We start from the raw sequence: 20015 nt of genomic DNA on the forward strand, positions 1-20015 counted from the left end.
TATGTGTCCACTAAAGCTAGAGATTATAAAGAAATAATCTCCTCATCATAAAGAAATAATCTCTTGATCATAAAGAAATTGATTTCCATTAATAGGCTTTTGGTGCCAATCTAACCAACTTAAATAAACTGAACTAGGAAAATCTTTCCCATGCATACCCACAAACCAGTCTAATCCAGGCATTAAGCTTCACCAATGTAACTACATCAACATGAATTGAATAAAGATAAGAATGCACATGCTAATGTGAATAAATAAAGCCCACTATGCCTCAACTCTACACAAAGAACTATAGGCAAATGGGGAATGCTGAGAGTGGGAGAAATAGTACACATCAATTTGATATCCAATACTAACTAGCCATCCCTGAAAACAAATACATACAAACACAGAGTCAGAGCAGTTTTTATTTACGTATTTAGAAATATATATATCCATATAGACCTAAAAAACAAACAACTAAGTTAGCCTCTATTGTTCCAGGATGGCCATTGTCACTGTATAGAATTCAGAACAGGTTGCTTTTGAACGGATTCTCTAAGATGACTGTGTGATGTTTTTATTTGTGATTACAAGTAAATTACAAATAATTTCAATAAAGCAATTTTATAAAATGAGAAAAATAATCTAACCACTCCTATCAAAATTCCATTGATACTATTCACTCAATTATAACAGACAATCACAAATGCATTTAGAGGCACAAAATGCACCAAATAAACAAAACAGTCATGAACAAAGAAGTTCAGTGTTGGAAGTATCACAATAATTAACCTTAGGTTGTACTACAGAATCATCGTTCCTGACAATCTTCAGAACTTCCAAATTTTCTCTAAGTATTCTGTTGTTTGGGAAAAATATAATTGACTGTCATTTGAATATTTGACTCTGTATTTTTCTCATTCTTCTTAAGGCACATTTCATTTTAAATTTAGATTTCACTAAGAATATGGCAGGCCAATAAAGGCAAGATATTCTTGCTGATAAGAGTCTTGTCCCACATATTGAACACTGCATACCTGTAAATGTAAACTAAGATAGTTTTGATATTTGAATTTTCCAATTACCCTTCGCAGCCAGAGGGGCTGAAAATGTCTATAACTTCAGTTAAGTTGTATCCACATTAAGATATGAGCAATTAGCATGCCATGCTAACCAGAGAAATAAGTATGCTAACTACAGATCTTCATCTTCCTCCAAATCTAATTCTACAGTCTCATTTCCAACTATGTACCAGACCATCTACTGTAGCCTCCTCTTCCTGCCTGCCTCCATCTTGAGTAGATCACACAGATCTTTTCTCTCAACCACACTTCCCTCAACTAATATCTTTGTACCAACCCCTAACTCTAGCAGGCATTCTCTGTATATGACCAGAGAAATAGGTATGCTACCTGCAGATCATCAGCCCTTCTTCCTCTCCACCAAATCCAATAACCAAATCTCATGCATATATCTGTGGCAAGGCTACCTGTTATGGCATTTCCTCACTCTATGCCCCCATTCCCAAGGGGCTAAGCAGATTCTTGTGGAACACCATACATTATTCCTTTCTGTGGACTCCTCAGCAACCTCCATCTAACCTATCCCAATTCCTATGTGTCACCTCTAAATATCTAGAATGCATTCTATTGGAAACCCAGTGACTACAACTTGCAGGACCCTAGAAGAATTTCATTCCAGGCAACACACATCTACCACATCCACTTCAATAACAGAGATGGCAACAGAAATCAAGTTACAAAACTCCCACCTAGTAAAGACAAAACAAGATATCAGCAGTTAGAGTTGCAATCATCCAAGATCCCAGATATCTAGTTGCTAGCTTAAAAAAGCAGGGTGTTTTTCCCAGGATGATATGTCTCCACCACAACACAGTAGGCCTAATAGGCTGAGAAATGCAACATGGTTGAACAAACATAAGACAAGAACTGAAAATAAAATTTATGAATGTTAGAGGTCCTCAAAGAGGAAATGAATAAATCCCTTAAAGAAATATATAGAAAGAAAAACAAGCAAGAGAAGGAAATGAATAAAACAGTTCAAGACTTGCAAACAGAAAGAAAATCAATACGGAAAACAAACTTAGGGAAATCTGGAAATGAAAAAAAATTAGGAATTTGAACAGGAAACACAGAGGCAAGCCTCACAAACAAAATAAAAGAAATGGAAGAAGGAATCTCAAGCATTGAAGAAAAGATAGAAGAAATGGATACTTTTGTCAAAGAAAGTTGCAAATCTAAAAGTGGATAAGAACAACATTCAGAAAGTCCAGAATACTATGAAAAAAATCACATTTGAGAATAATAGGACTACAAAGAGAAGAAATCCAAGATATTTTCAACAAAATCCTAGAAAAAATATTTCTAGCCTAAAAATGGGATGACTATATGGTACAAGAAGTATATATAGCAACAAATAGACTGCGCTAGAAAAGGAAATCCCCTTGTCACATAGTTATCAAAACACTAAATATACAGAACAAGGAAAAGATATTAAAAGCTGTAATGGAGAAAGACCAAGTAACATAAAAAGATGTACCTATTAGAATAACACCTGACTTCTCAATGATGTCTCTAAAAGCCTGAAGGGCCTGGAAAGATATTCTCCAAATTCTAAAGACCACAGATGCCACTGAGACAACTATGCCCAACAAAATTTTCAGTTGCAAGAGATAGATGGAAAAAAATATTCCAAGATAAAAACCAATTCAGGTAGTATCTATCTCCAAATCCAACTTTAAGGAAGGAGCTGGAAGGAAAATTTCAACCTGAAGAGGTTAACAACACCCAAGAGGACACAGGGAAAAACTAAGACCAGCAAACCAAAAGAAGAAAAATCCTCTCTCCACATCAATGATCTCAATTCCCCAATAAAAAGACAATATGAAGGTGAAAACAGGATCCATCCTTCTGCTGCATCCAAGACTCAAACTTTAACATTGAGGATGAATATCATCTCAGGGTAAAAAGTTTGGAAAAAGTTATTACAAGCAAATGGACCTAAGAAGCAAGATGGTGTAGCCATTATAATACATAACAAAATAGACTTCAAACCAAAACTCATCAAAAGAAATAAGAAAGGACAACACATATCCATGAAAATAAAACTCTATCAGAGGCCAATGTAATTCTTTTCTTAATTTTAATTTTATTTTTTAATTTGTTCACTTTACATCCCAATTGTAGCCTCGCTTCTTATTTCCTCTGAGTTCTACCCTCCTTCTTTATCTGCCTCTCCCTTTCCTATTCCTCAGAAAGGGAGAATCCTCCTCCCCTGTCATCTGACTTCAGCCTATCAAGTCACATCTGGACTGCCCGCATCCTGTTTCTTTGTGGCCTGGCAAGGCTGCCCTGCCAGGAGGAAGTGATCAACAAGAGGGCAACAGAGACCATGTCAGAGGTAGCCCATACTCCCATATTATGGGACACACAAGGAAACTGTGCTACCTATCTACTACCTCTGAGCAGAGGGTGTAAGTCCTCACCATGCATGGTTCTTGGTTGATGCATCAGTCTTTGTAGCACCACCAATACCATCAGCCATATTTGTTGCCTTCATTGCTCTCTGTGTGGAGCTCCTGTCCCTTCAAGGTCTTTCTGTCCCCCCACTCTTCCATAAGACTCTCTGAGCTCCATTCCAAAGTTTGCCTGTGAATCTGAGTATCTTCTTTGATCTTCTGCTAAGTGAAGTCTTTCAGAAGACCTCTATGGTAGGCTCCCATCCAGTTCCTTCTCTTCAACTGCTTCTGGTGTCTATTTGACACTGTAATTCTTAACGTTTATTCCTAAAACACGAGGACACCAAAGTTCATGAAAATATCACTACTAAAGCTTAGTTCACATACCACACTTTATTAGGTCATTCAGACAAAGAAATGCTAGATCTAACTAATATTATAAACAAAATGCACTTAATGTATATGTACAAAGCATTTCAACCATATCCAAAAGAATATACCATATTCTCAGCACTGCATTGAACATTTTACAAAATATAGAACATATTCAGACACAAATCAAGTCGCAACAGATGAACAAAAATTTAAACACCACCCGGAATCCTATCTGACCAATACAGATTACAACTGGATATAAACCACAACAGAAACAATAGACAACTTACAAACACATGGAAACTGAAATCAAACCTGAATGAAAAATGAGTCGATACAGAATTAAGAAACAAATTGAAGATTTCCTAGAACTGAATGAAAATGAAAATACAACATATTGAGACTTATTGGACATGATGAAGGCAGTTCTAAGAGTCAAGTTCATAACACTAAGTGCCTACATGTAAAAAATGAAAAGATGTCATGTTAGAAACTTAATATAACTGAAAGATGCAGAAAAAAGAAGAAATAACACCCCAACAGAGTAGACAGCAAGAAATAGTCAAACTCAGAGCTGAAATCATTAAAATGGAAGCAACGAATCAATGAAGCAGATAATTTCTTTTTTTTTTTTTCCTTTCACTTATGGGAACTCTATAAGACTGACAAATCTTTAGCAAGCTTAACTAAAAGACACATAGTCACCAAGGAAATATAGAGAATCACCAGCATAAATGTTAAAAAAAAAAAAAACAGCACTCATCAAAATTAAAACAGTCTAAAAGAATTGGATCATTTTCTCAGTACATAAATGTAAAAGTCAAATAAATTCCACATAAGCATTTTAAACAGACCTATAACATTTAGTGATAGAAACAGTTATTAAAATTTCCCAAACAAACAAACAAAAGAATCCCAGGGCCAGATGGTTTTAGTGCAGAATTCTAACAGATTTTCCAGGAAAAATCAAGGCCAATACTCCTCAAATTATTTGACATAATAGAAAAGGAAAGAATCCTGTCCAATTTATTTGATGAAACCACAGTTACCCTGAGACTTAACACACAGGAAGACCCAACAAAAACAGTGAAAGAGAGAATTCTACACCAATATTCCTTATGAACACAGATGCATAAATTCTTAGTAGAACACTTGCAAACTAATCCAGGAACATATCACAAAGATCATCCAACACAATCAAGTAGGTTTCAATCTAGAAATGTAGGAATGGTTCAATATATGTAAATTAAAAAATGTTGTATAGAAAACTATCTCATAAAAGTCAGAAACTGTCCTATATTTAAATGACAGACTGGTGAGGAAATAACACTTTTTATAATATCCTCAAAATATAAAATATCTTGGGGTAACTAACAAAAAAATGAAGGTCTTGTATAATGAAAAAATGTAGGATATTGAAGAAAGAAATTGAAGAAGATATCAAAAACTAGAAAGATCTTCCATATTAATGTATCTATAAGATTAATATGTTATAAATGGACATCATACTAAAAGTGATATACAGGTTCAATGTAGTCCCCATTAAAATTGCAACACAATTCTTTGTAGCTCTTGAATGACAGTATCCAGCTTCTTATGGAAGCACAAAAAAAGCAGAATACTTAAAACAACTCCAAATAATAAAAGAAGTACTGGAAGCATCACTCTCTCCTACCTTACATTGCACTACAAAGTGATAGTAATAAAAACAGCACAGTACTGGCACAATAAACAGACATATCAATTAAAGAAATCAAATTGAAACCCAGATAAAAATCCACATACCTAAGAACATTTTTTATATATAAAAAAAAAAGGCCAGAGATGCATATTGGAAAAATGGCAGTATCTTGAATAAGTGATGGAGAGCATATTGATTGGCTTCATGTAAAAGCATGAAATAGATTCATATTTATCACTCTATGTAAAACTCACCTAGAAATGGATCAAAAACTCAACAGAAAACCAGATACAGTTAGCCATGAGAAATTTGGGAATAATCACAAACTCGTTATCACAGGAAAATAATTTTTGGACAGAATTCCTTTGGCACAGAAAATAATAGCAACAAATAATAAATTGAACCCCATGAAACTTGAAAATCTGCATGGACAAGAAAACCATCATTTGGACAAAGGAGTGGCCTACAAAATGGGAAAAGACTTTGACCAATTGCACATCTGATAGATGGCTAAATACCTAATATATACAAAGACCCAAAAATCAAAACAAAAACTGAGTATCAAGAAAAAAAAGAACCCAGTTAAAAATTTTGGGGAACAGAACTAAAGGAATTTTCAAAAGGGAAAATGCAAATGGATAAGAAATACATAGAGCCACATTGCTGAAGGTGTATATCAGTTGTAGGAATTCCTTGGTAGAATTTTGGGGGTCACTTATGCATACTATTATATCACTTATGAATAGTAATAGTTTGACTTCTTCCTTTCTAATTTGAATCCCCTTGATCTCCTTTAGTTGTCTTATTGCTCTAGGTGGAACTTCAAGTACTATATTAAAGAGATACAGAAAGAGTAGACAGCCTTGTCTTGTCCCTGATTTCAGTGGAATTGATTAAGTTTCTCTCTCTTAGTTTGATGTTGACTATAAGCTTACTGTATATTGCTTTTACTATGTTTAGGTATGTGCCTCGTATCCATGATCTCTCCAAGACTTAAATAAATGGGTATTGTATATTGCCAAATACTTTTTCAGCATCTAAAGAGATGATCATTTTTTTCTTTCAGTTTGTTTACATGATGGATTACATTGACGGATTTCCATATACTGAACAACCTATGTTGTTCAGTATATGTTCATAGCAGCTTTATTTATGATTTCTATAATCTGGAAACAACCTAGATGTCCATCAACAAAAGAATGGATGAAGAAATGGTGGAACATTTGCACAGTAGAACACTATTCAGCTATCAAAAGCAAGGAAATTATGAATTTTCAGGCAAACGGATGGAACTAGAAATAATCATCCTGAGTGAGGTAACCTAGACCCAGAAAGACATTCAAGGCATATATTCACTTATAAGTGGATATTCACCTAACATAGATGTCCTCTGAGAAACTCCACCCAACGGGGTTTCTGGACAGATTCTGGGATTTCAACTGGACATTGGGCAGAGTGATGACTTGGATAGGAGAGTTAGGGAGATGGAAGGATGAAGAGGGGTCGGGAGCTCTACAGGGATACCACCAAGGCCAGCAGATCTTGACCCAATGGGGCATGTACAAAATGATGCAATGCATGCAGAATACACAGACACCCTACTTAGATGTTGCTGATAGACAGCTCATTCTCTATGTGTGTAGGGAGAGGGGAGAGAGTAGATTGCCTCTGACATAAATTCTGGTGCCTGTGAATTGATTACTGACCCTTGGCGGGGCAGCCATTTGGGTGCAAAGAGGAAGGGCATGCAGGTTATTCTGATAAATCATGACAGACTGTGATCAGACAATGGTGGGGAGGAGACTCACCTCATCAGAGGTCAAGGGGAGTAGAATAGGGCAGAAGAAGGAGGGAGAGTGGGAACTGGAAGATAAGAGTGAGGGGACAACAATCATGATGTAATGTATATATATTATAATAAGTAAATAAGTTTAAAATGGACAAAGAAAAATAAGAACACACATAAAAGAAACAAAGAAATATGCGTCATCCTTTGTTGTCAGGGAAATGCAAAACAAACTTATGTTGGGATTTCATCTTACCACTGTCAGAATGTCTCAGCTGATTATAACAAATGACAGCTCATTCTGGCAAGGCTATAAAGTAAGGGGAACATTTCTCCATTGTTGGAGAGAGTGCTAACTTGTACAGTCACTATTGAAACCAGTATGGGGGTACTCAGGAAGCTGGGAATCAATCTACATCAAGAACCAGGTATAATATACCAAAAAGACACTTTATTTTATCACAAGAACACTAGCTCAACTATATTCATCACTGATCTATTCATAATAGCTAGAGTTGGAGAACCACTAAATGTCTCCCATCAGAAGAATGGATGAAGAAAATGAAGTACATTTACACAATGAAATATTATTCATTCATAAAAAATGAAACCACGAAATTTACAGGTAGGCAGAATGGACTAGATAAATTCATTCTGATTGAGGTAACCCACATACAGAAAGACAAATATTGTATGTATTTCCTTATATGTATATATAATCTGATAAGGCAATAATATGCAAGCTATCATGCGTAAAACCACAGGAGTTAGGTATAGAGTAAGGGACTAGAGGAAGACAGATTAGCTTCCTTAGGAAAGGGAAATAGAATACATAGTGATGGAGGAGGGAGATAGACTAGAGTGGTGGGGGGGTCAAGTGTAGGCAGGCCAAACAGAAGAGGGAGGGAGTGGAGAAAGACAGCTAAAATTAAGGGCCATTTAAGGGCTAGTATGGAAACCAAATACAGTAGAAGCTTCCTAAAATATATACATAAATGAATAAAATCTAAATGAAATTGCCAAATAATGGGGGAGAGAGAGAGCCCTAACTGGATATCTCTGGTCATCAAATGATGCCTCCAGTCCTGGGAATAAGTTACATGGGAACTTTAAACAACCCAAAGTGCTTCCAATTCTATACACTGCTTTCCACAGACTTCCCAATGAAGATAATACCTATATAAGTAATAGAACACAGAAAAGTGGAATAGGTGCCTATCTAGAGCCTCCAGTCCTAGAAACTAGTGTTCTTGGTACCAGAAGGTAGTCTGTAGGCTACCAAAGAGAAGCATAATACAGGTACAAATACTTTGATCTACAATGGTATCTTTTCTTCAGTGTTGGTACAAAGACAATGGGAGTAACCAATCAATATTTTATTTGACTTAAGACTCACTCCATAAGCTAGAAATCATAACCAACACTTTCACATTGCGTAGGTGACCAAGAGCCTAAGACTAGATTTCTCAGAGACCTAAGGTAATACTAAATGTTACTGTTCTAAAAATAGCAATAAAATGCATCCTTATTATGTTCTGCTATACACAGAGATAAGTGATTTGCTTAACCACTATCAGAGAAGCTTATCCTTCTGCTTCCCTCTACAATCAGTCCCTCACTTTGTTTCCTTGCTCCATCCACTGCCAATGTTCACTTGATTTCTCCTCAGGAGATTCAAGCATCCCTCTTGGGTCCTTATTGTTACTTAAATTCTTTGGGTTTGTGGATTGTAGCCTGGCTATCCTGTACTTTATGAATACTGTTCATGTATACCCAAATCATACCATATTTGTTTTTCTAGGTCTGAGTTAACTCACTCAGGTTTATCTTTTCTAGTTCCATCAATTTGCCTGCAAATTGCATGATGACCATGTTTTTAATAATTGAGTAGTGTTCCATTGTGTAAATGTCCCACATAGTCTTTATCCATTTCTTTGGTTCAGGGACACCTAGGTTGTTTTCAGTTTCTGGTTGATACAAATAAGGCTGCTATGAACATAGTTGAGCAAGTGTCCTTGTGGTATGATGAAGCATCTTTTGGGTATATGCTCAGGAGTGGTATAGCTGGGTATGGATGTATATTTATTCCCAATTTTCTGAGATACCACCAAATTGGTTTCCTCAGTGGTTGTAAAAGTTTGTACTCCCCACAGCAATGAAGATGTATTCACCTTGATCCACATCCTCACTAGCACATGCTCTTACAAAAGTTATAGATCTTGACCATTCTGTAATTGTAAGATGGAATCTCAGAATAATTTTAACTGGCATTTCCTGAATTACTACATATGTAGACCATTTCTTTAAGTGCTTCTTGGCCATTAGAGATTGCTCTCATGAAAATTATATGTTTATCACTATACCCCATTTTTTAATTGGGTTATTTGGTTAGTTGGTGTTAAATTTCTTGAGTTCTGTATATATTTTGGATATAATCTCTCTATCAGATGTAGGGTTGATGAAAATCTTTCCCCATTCTGTAGCCTGCATTTTGACCTATTGACAGTGTCCTTTACCTTGCAAAAGCTTTTTGGTTCTATGAGGTCCCATTTAATAATAGTTGATCTCAGTGCCTGAGCTACTGATGTTCTGTTCAGGAAGTTGTCCCTTGTGCCAGTGTGTTCAAGGTTATTGCCCAGTTTCTCTTCTATTAGATTTAGTGTATTCTGTTTTACATTGATGTTTTCGATCTGTTTTGACTTGTGGAGGATGATAAATTTATAACTATTTGTATTCTTCTAAATGCCAACATCCAGTTAAAACAACACCGTATGTTAAAGATGCTTTCTTTTCTCCGTTGCATAGTTTTAGCTTCCTCATCAAAAATCAAGTGTCCATTGATATATGGGTTTATGTCTGCATGTTAATTGTGATTCCATTGATCAATCAACCTGTCTGTTTTTACGCCAAATACCAGTTTTTTTTAAAAATTACTATTGCTCTGTAATACAGCTTGAAATCAGGGATAGTAGCAGCGCTAAAAGTTCTCTTATAGTACAGGATTGTTTTAGCAATCCTACATTTTTTCTTTTTCCATATGAACTTTAGAATTGTTCTTTAAAGCTTTGTAGTGAATTATATTGGAATATTGATGGGAATTGTACTGAATCTGTAGATTGTTTTTGGTAAGGTGGCTGTTTTTCTCTGCTAATACTACTGATCCATGAATATGGGAGATCTTTTCATCTTCTGATATTTTCTTCAATTTCTTTCTTCAGAGACTTAAAGTTCTTGCCATACAGGTCTTTCACTTTCTTGATTAGAGTTACAGCAAGATATTTTATATTTTTTCTTGGCTATAGTGGAGGCTATTGCTTCCCTAACTTCTTCCTCAGCCCATTTACTGCTTTTATTTTTTAGGAATTATATAAATGTTACATTCTTAGTGTTTTGGCAATTTGTATTTGACAGCCTTGAAGAAAACATCTTTCCTCACATCTTGTCATTATCAACTTAAAACATCTATCTAGACAAAAACATCCTAATCTCTAAACAACTAAGCTTCATTGTAAAACTAAACTACCTGGTCTTCAACCCCATCAGACACTTGAGAAGGAATAAACTTGATTACCTGAGTATGCTGGGAGTGCAAGTTAGTAGCTTGGCTACTGATTTTTCAAAAAATTAATTTTGTATCCAGCCACTTTGCTGAGATGTTTATCAGTTGTAGGAGTTCTCTGGTAGAACATTTTGGGTCACTTAGGTATACTATTCTATCATCATTGAATAGCAATACTTTGACATCTTCATTTTCAATTAGCATCCCGTTAATCTCCTTTTGTTGTCTTCTCACTCTAGGTAGAAGACCAAGTACGATATTTACTATATTAAATAAATATGGAGATAGTGGATAGCCTTATCTTTTCCCTAATTTTTATTGCAGTTGATTTAAGTTTCTCTACATCTAATTTGATGTTGGCTATTAGCTAGTTGCACATTGTCTCTATTTTTCAATGTATGAACTTATATTCCTTATCTCTTCAAGACTTTCAATCTAAAAGGATGTTGAATTTTGTCAAAGGGTTTTTTTTCAGCATCTGATGAGATAATCATGTTTTTTTTTTCTTTCAGGTTGTAAACATTGTGGATTACATTGATGAGCTTTCACATAAAGAACCATCCCTGCATCCCTGTGATCAAGTCTACTTGATGATGGTGAATCATATCTTTGATGTTTTCTTGGATTTGGTTTTTTAGTATTTTTGCATCAATGTTCATAAGGGAAATTGGTCTAAAATTCTTTTTGTTGAATCTTGTTATTTCTTCTTGTTTTGATGTTGGTGGTGTGGTGGTGGTAGTGTGTATGTGTGTGTGTGAGACGGTGTGTTTCTCTTCTTTTGGTGTTTGATGGTGTGGTATTGTTTATTTCCTGTGTTTTCATGGGTATAGTTAATCTCCTTGGGTTGAATTTTTCCTTCTGATATCTTCTGTAGGGCTGAATTTGTGGATAGTTTTTAAAATTTTTTTTCATGGAATATCTTGTTTTCTCCATCTAAGGTACTTAAAATTTTGCTGAGTATTGTAGTATGACCTTACATCTGTGGGTACTTAGAGTCTGCCCAAAGACCTTTTGCTTTTATAGACTCTATTGAGAATTAGAAATTGGTTGTAATTCTGATAGATTTGCCTTTATATGTCATTTGGCCTTTCCCCCATTGCAGCTTTTTTTCTTTTATAAATTATTCACTTTACATCCCAGTCATAGGCCCTTCCCTCATTTTCTACCTTTCCTGCCTCCCTCCCTGTTTCCCCTCCCTTTCCCCTACTTCTCAGAGAAACAGAGTACTTCCACCCAGCATATCAAGTTGCATTAGAACTGTGAGCATCCTTCCCCCCTGTGGCCTGGTGAGGTAACCCCACAAAGGAAAAGTGATAGAAAAGCAGGCAACAAAGTTCATGTCAGATTCAGGCCCCATTCCCCAAAAGAGGACTTAGCTGCCCATCAGTTACATCTGTGTCGGGGGCATAGATCTAGTCTTAATATTCTTCCTTAGTTCTGTAATTTAGTGTTTTGATTATTATGTGGTGAGATAATTTTTTTCCAGTCCAATATATTTGGTGTTCTGTAAGGTATATAGGCACCTCTTTTTTTTTATGTTGGTGAATTTTTCTTCTATGATTTTGTTGAAAATATTTTCTGAGGCTTGGAGCTAGGAACCTTCTTCTTATACTCCTATTATTCTTAGGTTCTCTCATTTTATAATGTCCCAGACTTCTTGGTTGTTTTGTGTTAGTAACTTCTCAGATTTAATATTTTCTTTGACAGATGTGTCAATTTCTTCTATAGTATCTTCTATACCTTAGATTTTTCTCTTCCATCTTTTGTATTCTGTTTGTGATATTTGTGTCTGTAGTTTCTGTTCTTGTTCCTAGGTTTTCCAACTCCAAGGTCCCATCCACTTGTGTTTTCTTCATTATTTCTATTTTCATTTTCAGGGCTTTAACGGTTTTGTTTATTTCATTTACCTGTTTGATTATATTTTTCTTTATTTCTTTAAAATATTTATTAATTTTCTCTTAAATGTCCTCTACTATCTTCATAAGATTAAATTTAAGATTATTTTCTCTTGTTTCAGCTGTGTTTGGGTGTCCAGGGCTTGTTGTAATAGGATAGCTTGGTTCTTCTGGTGGTACCATATTTCCCTGGCTCTTGTACATTGGTTTCTTAAACTTGCCTTTAACCATCTGGTTTTACCTGGTGTTGGCTGGATATTGCTCGTGCTGGCATGACTCCTCCGGAAAGCAAACAGAGCCATGGGTCTGACAACAGAGCTCAGACTGTTTTATTTTGTTTTCATTCACTTTATCTGTGACAATACATTATAGCAGCAATCAGAAGTAGTTGCAAAACTAGATCACCTAGTTCAACTTGAATAGGTAAAAGGCTTGTAGGAGAATGATGAATATATAAAGACATACAATAAATTATTAGTAGTTTTAGACTAGAATTAGGGTTTTCTGTCTTTGGGCTATGAAGATTTCCGTCTCCCCACAAAACACATTTTAAAATCTAGTAGCTATGTTCTTGAAAGAAGACAGCCTGAAGACCCTTAGAATCATGGTGTTGAAAATCAATCATTTTCAGTGCCAAATACATGCCAACAAGTGAGTTCTTCAAGCGTTGATATTTTTCCACTGTACCACTGCACCATATTGCCTGCATTACACTTTGGACACACATGCTTCATGTTCTTACCTATGTGAAAGCATTTACCTTTTATGCTAATTTATATATGCATTTCTTAATTAGTGACAGGAATTAAAGGATGCAGAAAAGTAACTCATCTGATTTCAGAGCTAGCAGAATGTCCATAAAAATAAATAACTCACTACATAGAAATATTTTACTTTGTAGGAGACCTATGAAAAAGTGTGTTTTGTGTTGGTTTTGTTTAATAGGAAAATAAAATTTAATTTTAAAATGTAAAGTTGTCTTTATCAAATTTTTCTTGAAGAGTGAATGTAAATAGCATTATTATTTCTTATTTCCAAGCTCCTAGCTCTTAAGTGTCTTGTGTGTGCGCATGTGTGTGTGCATGTGTGTATAAAGAGGTGATAAAGATAGTCAAATAACACAGAAATGTGGAAAAGGATGGTACTAATAGGCTTTTAAAAAGAATTATATTACACAGATGTGTTAATATGTATTATGCCATTTCACTTATGGGTTTTTTATCTCATCTTCAAATGGAGAAAACAGTGACATTTACATTTTAGAGTTCATAAAATTAAATTAAATATTTAAAGTTTCAGTACAGAGATTTTTTCATAGCAGATATGATATAGTAAACAAAAGAGAACACATTATGACATTTTAATTACCATATTTTAAATTATAGGAGTAGCAAAATCTAGACACTACAGAGAAAACTCATGAAACTAAGGAAAATATGTAATTCTTTTCTTAGAGTCAGAAAATTCTCAGTGATCTGGGTGTTGCAGACACTTGCTTTTGCTAGATATGTGTTTCTATTCCCATTCCAGAAACAGAAAGTAATATAGTAGATAATCTAGACAATGGAGTGAGATCAGGAATCCTAAGGTTATACTTTTATATTTATCATTGCCTTGCTCAATAACCATGCCCAAGCTTTCCTCTTCTGTGGGCCTCAATGCCACATTTTATAAAAATGGGAAAACAACATGTTTGTCTATTAATTTACTTGTTTTTTATTATAGTATATCTAATAACCAAAACAACACACTAGTTGATAGTAGATTTAAAAATACCATCAAAAGTACAGTGAAATTATTATGTTTCTAGTTTCTAGATAGAACACTCTAGAGAAAAAGAATATATAAACCATGAGAAAGTATAATATAGAGACCTTTTGGAGACTTTTTTTTGAAAGATTGTAGCAATGTTCAATGTAAGCAATAATAAGATTGTGAGCTAGGAAAATAACAGAACTGAATGCATAAAATTGATTCCTAACAAATGTTTAAATCACATTAACTCTTTACCATGTTCCTGATTCCTCTTGGTTTTTCAGATTATATTGACCTCTTGGTAAGTATGACATATACTACTAAATCTCTGTTTTATATTTATAAAGTACGACATTGGTGTAGCTCATAGTGTGAGGTCTGGCCTCAGAAGTGTGGAATGCATGGAGCTATTCATCTTTCAGCTAGCTGTCATCCTAGATTCTCCTGAGAGGAAGCCAAGCATTACTTCACTTAAGTTTTTTTTGGGAGGAGGGGAAGGTCAGTGTATATGTGGTTGCATCAAGTTGAGGTGGGATAGAGCTGCTGAGAACACTTGAAAAGCATCTATAATTAATGTCTATGCAAATAAGTACCAAGTCCCATTTGTCAGCATCATTTAGAGTTCACTGTGCTCAGGTCTATTATATAATGGAATACTTTAATTTATTTAAGATTTAAACACCTTTTGCATTTACTAAAGAAATGCATCTTCACTGAAGAAAATTTATAGAGTACAGAATGCTAAACATTTTAAATAAAATTTATTGAATAATATCACAGTCTGATCAATTATCTAATATAATGTCATAAGAATACTGAGGTAAATACTCACTAGCCCTCATTTCTCCATCCCCCATCCTCTAATCTTCTACTCAGAAAGAGGGAATCCTACTCCCCTAACATCTGATTCTAGACTACCAAGTCTCATCTGGACTACCTGCATTTGCGTCCTCTGTCAACTGGCAAGACCACTCTACCAGGGAGAAGTGATCAAAGAGTGGGCATCAGAGCCCATGTTGGAGGTATCCTCTACTCACCATATCATGGGACCCACAAGGAGACTGTGTTGCCTATCAACTACATCTGGTCACCATACATGATCCTTGGTTGTTGCATCAGTCTCTGTGGGTTGCACGGGTCAAGATTTATTGGCTCTGTTGGTCTCCTTGTGGATCTTTTGTCCCTTCCAGGTCCTTCTATCCTCCAACTCTTCTATAAGACTCTCTGTGCTTCACCCCAAAGTTTGGTTGTGAGTCTCAGCATCTGCTTCAATCCCCAGTTGCGTAGAGTCTTTCAGAGGACCTCTATGGTATGCTCCCATCCTGATCCTTCTCTTCAACTGCTTCTGTTGACTATTGTATTTGCCCTTCTGAATGAGAATTAAACATTCTCCCTAGAGTCCTCCATGTTATTTAGCTTCCTTAGTTCTGTGGGTTGTAGTGTGGTTATCCTGTATTATGTGGCAATGTTCATTTATACATGAGTATATACTGTGCTCATCTTTCTGGGTCCAGTTACCTCATTCAGCATGAGAGTTTCTAGAAAAAATTTAGACAGAAAAACCAAGGAAAACTTACCAATTATTGAACCATATAGAATCAAATATTGCTAATTTTTGACATATCTTTTTATAATATTTTAAAGCACATTTAATAACATTTGGAGGTTAGACCCTGGCAGCAGATGTGTTGGCTCAGTAACTTCTATGACTCTTTCTGTCTCTCGCTTCCAGAAACATGGTCTCTGTATGGCTGTCTGATGGTATCATCAAGGTATTCATTGACATGAATGTTCAAGTCCTCAATGCCAGAAAACATGAAGCAACCCAAGAAGATAGTGTTCTTCTGCCAGAGTAAGGACAGGAAGTACAGCATCCTGGAAAAGGGCAAAGAGACCATGTTAGGATACATGGGGCAGACTGTGAATAACCTTTGTCAAGATGTTGCCAGAGAAGGACTGCCACTGTTTTCTCTACTATACAACCCATGAGGCGAAGAAGAGCAAGAAGGAGGACCTGGGGTTTATCTTCTGTCCACTGAGAGTGCATCTCTTAAGAGCAAAATTATCTATGCCAGCTCCAATGATTGTCTCAAAATGAAACTGGCAATAATTAAATATAAAGTTTAAACAAACTGTTATAAGAAAGTCAAGGACAGCTGTACCCTGGCAGAAAAACTAGGTGGGAGTGCTATCATCTCCCTGGAGGGAAATTTTTTTGTGATCCACCTCCAGCATGGAACATTTGGCAGTCCCAGATCTGCTCTTGGGCATCACGGACTGCCTATTTCTTCCTAAATCAGAGAGGGGCTGAGGGGATCCCAGCAGACATATAGCTTTTACTTCATCCTAGTTCCAAAATGTCTCTCCAATCCCACAGGAATATCACCCTCCCTCCATCTGTGCCAGTTCTGACCTTCCCATATCTTTAGTTTTCTGATTCCTCTTCTGTTGAAGGGACCAAAGGCTCATCCAGGCACCTAGATTGGGGGAACCATGTCCTTTTAAAATGATACTCCTACTTGCTGTCACTTCTCATCACAGAGTGCCAACTTCTAACTACAATAATGACTCTGAGGTTGTCTGTTTAATCCTCTGTAAATGTAATCCTATAGAAATGACCCTCCTTGCTCCAACTGATTGCTCACTTTTTTCCTTTGATCTTGCCGACTCATGGAAACTGGATCAATAGGAAACCTTTTTATTATATAAAAAATACATTTAGAAAGGCTATTTAACAACAAAAAGTTTGGTAGACATTAGACTTTAAAGAAAATATAAAGTCTTCCCTGAATCATTATTAATAACATGATTTAGGGAGATGAGTAGAAGTATACCAATGAATGATCTTTTATACAATTAAATAAGAGATTTCAGAAAATACATAAGTCAACTAAAAGGTTACAAATTACATCATTCAATCATAACCATTACTTAGCATCTATCCATGATGACTAATATTTTAACCTATATATACCTTAATATGTATGCAATCAGACTACTACTGTCTTATGAGCATTGCTATACATGGTTTCAGGGACAATATAAGATTAAATATATACACTTTTAGTGTAGTTTCAGTGTTTCAGTAGTATAAATGATGCTGCAGTGGATATCTTACCACTCATATTTAGTAAGTCTATAAATACATGTATTTATAATCTGTTAAGAATCAAACTTGCAATTCTGAATGATAAAACATAAAAAATACTTCAAGCAATGGTATATATATTTTTTATCTTTTGAAATTGAAATGACTCTAGCAAGGGTTTTGTCACTGAAAAATACTTTCAAACTTTGGAAATCAATGTCCTTATTTTTAAACAGTACTTTGATGCTATCCCTGAGGAATCTGACAAAAACTTTTCAAATATTTTCAGAATAAATGTTCAAAACATCCATGAGATTCCAAATAACCTTAATTATTTACAAAACCATGCAACTATGATAAGTACCCTTTAGAAATAAAAAATTAAGCTATGTGGAAAAGTGTGGACAACTATTCACCAAATTTTCATTCCTTCTTCTTTTTGAACACATACCTAAACTTGTTTTCAAGTTAAATGTGTTAAAAAGACTCAGTTCTACCTAAAACAATGTGAGTGAAAGGGGTTTATTCTACATCCAGGCCTTATGCTAATATGGTATCTTTCCACGGGGTTGCTACAGAGTATTACAATAATGTAGAAAAGTATGAATTGAATATGGATGATGTAAATAAAATGATTTAGGTCTATAAATAATAACCTGTAGGATATCATTTATATTGCATTTTGAGCAATAGGAACTAAACATGTACCATATTTGAGATATAAAATCATTTTGGATTTATATGTTACAATAGGTTGTGTTGTCTTAAACAATAAATATTCTTAAATGAAATGGCAACTGGTAAAAAGTTAACCAAAAATTAAAACTCTAACTTTACAGAATGATAAAGCACTCAAATACAAAAAAAAACTGAGATGATAATATCACTGGATATATTTGCTTGAGTCTAGAACCAAAGATGGTGAAAGACAATTCTTAAAAGAAGTTCAAATTGAAAAATTTAATAACCAGATCAAAACACCTGAGTCACATTTAAAGTTCATATTAAGCAAAATTAAAGGAAATACAAACAAAGATGATGTCACAGAACAGATAATAAGTGAGACACATGTACAGAAATGAATAATGACACAGATGATCAATAAGTGAAATGTCTATTCCAATAAATAAGTCATTTTGGTCCTCATTTTCACATAGCAGGGCTCTTCTATAATGCTTCTTTGTAGTCTACCACATTTGTGGAAAAGCAGCTAGAAATCTTTCACCATAATGAGTATCTTTCACTCATACTATTCCTATGAGGTCTTGGAAACAAAGCTACAGCTAATAAAATCTGGATTTTGAACCAATTGAAGCAAAGGCACTTATATGCTGTTCATGGATAAATAATACATCCCTGCAGGATGAGAACTCTATCCATACATTCTAGATGCAAATCCACTGAGATATTATTATTGAGCTGTCAGAAAATAAGGCATATGGAAAGTCAGTTACACAATAATATCAAGATTAGAAGCAATAGAAACAGAACTACTGCATAAAAGACCAGAAAACACACATCATAAAATCATCTTCATTTATGAATAGATCATTAGATAGTATTCTTCTTTACATATACACATCCTTACAATTTTCCATTCTTCAAAAGAAGGTAAATATGTCACTATACCGTGCTAACTACTAAAAGAATTCTTAAGCTATATATCATAGGATGTTCAGAAGCAACATGATGTTTATAGGGAAAGCTGAGAGTTTTAGGTTGGAGAGGAAAAACTTTTATGGAGAAGAAAAACTTGACTTTATGGAATTCTTCACTGAAAAGAAAATAAAATGAATGATAATGAGAAAAGTGATTTATATGCTTTAAGTACCAGCGAGAGTAGGATAAGCAAGAGAATGATGGTAGACATGAAATTTGACAACAAAATGTGATGAGACACTTGCATAAGATGCTATAATGAGCCTCATTATTAATAAAAATTCTAAGAAAAAACATGTTCTTGAATTATGTCAATCCTTATATCTCCAAGTATCACTTATTCTATAAACTCCAGACTTATATATAAACAAACCTATTTTACAACTCAATTTATATTTTAATAAGCATCTCTAGATAATGCATCCAATTGCTCCACCCAGCCAGATTCTACACATCATTTTCCAGAGTCTAGCTGAGTAAGTCTGACTGATGCTTCCACCCACACATCTTCCTCAGCACCCCACACCTAGCTCAGAGCCCAAATCCACTGAGACTTCCTAGTGTGATCACCCATGCCTAACAATGCTGTAAATGAATGTCCAAGCTTCTTCTAGGAGGCTCGATGCCTATCATAAATGCAAAGGACTCTCCCATACTATATCCAAAATCTCTATTACCCAAACCCTATACAGCCTTTTCGTCATTCTAGCCAGTGAGTACACCTGATCCTCCTCTACACCCATCCTCCACAAAGCCC

General features: G+C 35.1%; 1 pseudogene; it reads left to right on the forward strand.

Moving 5' to 3' along the window:
- Positions 1–16247: 16247 nt before the first annotated feature.
- Positions 16248–16806, forward strand: LOC127185267 (cofilin-1-like; annotated as a pseudogene).
- The last annotated feature ends 3209 nt before the right edge of the window (positions 16807–20015 follow it).

This window comes from Acomys russatus, chromosome X (genome assembly GCF_903995435.1).
Source record: "Acomys russatus chromosome X, mAcoRus1.1, whole genome shotgun sequence".
In the NCBI taxonomy this organism is placed as follows: Eukaryota; Metazoa; Chordata; class Mammalia; order Rodentia; family Muridae; genus Acomys; species Acomys russatus.